This window comes from Sinohyriopsis cumingii, chromosome 11 (assembly GCF_028554795.1).
Source record: "Sinohyriopsis cumingii isolate HCF-2022 chromosome 11, ASM2855479v2, whole genome shotgun sequence".
Lineage (NCBI taxonomy): Eukaryota > Metazoa > Mollusca > Bivalvia > Unionida > Unionidae > Sinohyriopsis > Sinohyriopsis cumingii.
The window spans coordinates 697,782-700,736 of NC_142971.1; the positions used below are offsets into that span (position 1 = coordinate 697,782).

At 37.0% G+C, this 2,955-nt stretch overlaps 2 non-coding genes across 2 annotated transcripts; both read right to left on the reverse strand.

Annotated features, from left to right (window-relative positions):
* Window positions 1–235: 235 nt before the first annotated feature.
* Window positions 236–308, reverse strand: Trnar-ucu (transfer RNA arginine (anticodon UCU)). The gene has a single exon. It is a non-coding gene; the product is annotated as a tRNA-Arg (tRNA).
* Window positions 309–2,882: 2,574 nt separating this feature from the next.
* On the reverse strand, window positions 2,883–2,955 carry Trnar-ucu (transfer RNA arginine (anticodon UCU)). The gene has a single exon. It is a non-coding gene; the product is annotated as a tRNA-Arg (tRNA).

A 2,955-nucleotide genomic window follows, 5' to 3' on the forward strand; every position in this document is an offset into this window, starting at 1 on the left:
GAGGTGTATACACCCTCGCGTCACTAGCATCATGACACTGAAAAAGGAAATTGACAAATAACATCTGAAATCTTTCAAGCTGTTCCTAACTATATGCAAAACACAACAATCCTTTCATACAAACGTAGCACTGACAACGTTTGGTATCCAACTGGTAGTTTCGGGAGATTTAGGGGCTTAAGAATACCTGCTTCCTGCATGCACAGATGGATATGTAGTGTGACGCAAAATGGTACATCCCTGGCGGGATTCGAACCCGCGACCTCTGGATTAGAAGTCCAGCGCGCTATCCACTGCGCTACAGGGACGTTACATCCTACTTTTCTTCGTTCATTTCTAGTTTATTTAGCGCCATAAAGATGAAGTAATATGAAGTGACATGGTTAAAAGATGATGAGAGAGTTAAGTCAATTTATAGAATAACACTGAAGTCAATTCTTCCATCGAATGACTGTACGCTGGAACATGATCACGGTAACGAGGGTTATAGGGATAAATGGGTACATATGATGTTGTCATATAGCTAGCATACACTGTATAAGGAGTAATGGAAATTAAAAAAGTGATTACAAATCTATAACTAAAGAAGCATTTCATGTGTAGGCAAGACTGGGAAAATAAATAGAGGTATAACTTTGGATATAAAGGCATCCTACGGCTTCATGTTCCGAAAGCCCCACCCAAGGACACAACACAGGGGTAAGAGTGCCAACAGGACTAGTAGAGAATATAAGTATATTATATTGTGAATCAGAGGTGAATTGGACAAGGGGTCACTTAGCTACGATGTCGTAGCATCAACTTGATTTATTATGGTTGAGGGTACGAACTGATCCCATATCATCTAATATATCAAAAAAATAAAATCATCAGTTCAGAAAGAGTAAAAGTGTAAAATTCTACTACATAGGTATAATCATGTTGTGAAAGATGTTTGGCTTATTTTGAACTTATTACGATCTTACACGATAAGGTAAATTGGCATGGTTATACTAACATCACCGTGTCCGCCATGACAGATAACGCGAGACTCTCGCCGTGACCCCTTTTCTATATAATGCGTTCCAGACAATATATGGATATTCTACGCTATGTTATGATAAATCAAGTGGCGAGTAATGGCTTCTTGGTGGAATTTCAATGTTGCCGATCAACTGTATTTACTTTAAATGCGCTGAATTTCTCACTCACACCACGTTATATTTTGTAATGCGATTCGTTTACGTTTCAAAACAAGGCCTCAATGGTCTTTAAGGGCACACAAACAAGAGAGGCTGAGAATGGATGTAATTATTTTTTGAACTAATATGGCGGACGATCTAAACGTAAATATCGGATAAATAAGGTAAACGACATTTTACAAATATTTCTAGAATGATTTGCCCTGCTTTCGGTATTATATAAGAGAACTACTCAATTTATTACATCATATGCAAGAAATATGTTTAAAATCTTGCCTACCCCTACATTAAAATTTCACGTCTGTCTTCAAACGTATGTTCCAATTATTTCAAAAATCCTTGACACAATGGAGAGAGAGAGAGAGAGAGATATTATGACTTGTTTGTCTTGAAATGAAGCTTTGACAGTTTTATGTTATTGAAAATAGAACTCACCATTTGTACTATTGAAGAAGACCCTCTCTCTCTCTCTCTCTCTCTGTGTTTTTGTGTGACGGACACATTTTAAAGTACAGCCCTCAAATGGAATATGACTGAGTTTCAATGTTATTTCTGAACATTTTAACGTTACAAAATTATCGTAAAATATGGACATAAACCGTAACCGCTGACAGGATCGTTCCCGTTTCGATTGAATTAAATTGATTGACTTTAAATTATCTAATTCACCGCATGATCTCCAATGAAATTTCGTTCTTTAAACAGTTCACAGCTGAATTGCTTGTGTTTTGTTCCTCAATCTCTGGATATCGAACTTTCAACAAACGTTCTGCCAAATGAATAAACGAAATCTCAGTAATCGACATATAAAATGGAACCTGGAGCATAAAGAGTTAGATTCAAGAAGTGAATTAAGAATTCTCGACATACGACATTGAAATGTCAAACGCTGCTGTGTAATTCAAACAAGATAATCTCAAAATTAGACCAGCAAAATGAAATAGAATTTTAAGGACAAGTAACTTGATTAGACTCGTGAAAGTGGAATTCTCGACATATGACAAACAAATTTCAACTGCAACGTTCCCGTCAGACCATCGTTTGTCCGCTACGGCACTGTACCTCAGTCTATTCAGTTGAAAGACAATTTAGCCTCCTTTATTAGAATAGATGTCGGTTCCATCAAAGCAAGGCCTCGATGATAAACTTTCTTAAAATTATATGACATTATATTAGGTTACACAGAACATATCAAACACTTACCACAAACGGATATTAAGCATCAATATATCCTGAAATTGTTAAAGGCACGATATTTCATGCATGAAGGCATCCTCAAACTACGCATATTCACCATATATATACTAAAAAGTATTACATATCTTAGTATTAAAATCAAGATCAAAATTAGTGTTACTGGCCCGTAAGAATATCGACAGCCACGGTATGTCCTGCCTTATATATGCGTTATCTTGCGAAAAAATTATTTGATATATCTTTTGACACAAAATTACAGCATAGGGAAAGAGGTGTATACATCCTCGCGTCACTAGCATCATGACACTGAGAAAAGAAATTGATAAATAACATCTGAAATCTTTCAAGCTGTTCCTAACTATATGTAAAACACAACAATCCTTTCATACAAACGTAGCACTGACAACGTTTGGTATCCAACTGGTAGTTTCGGGAGATTTAGGGGCTTAAGTATACCTGCTTCCTGCATGCACAGATGGATATGTAGTGTGACGCAAAATGATACATCCCTGGCGGGATTCGAACCCGCGACCTCTGGATTAGAAGTCCAGCGCGCTATCCACTGCGCTACAGGGAC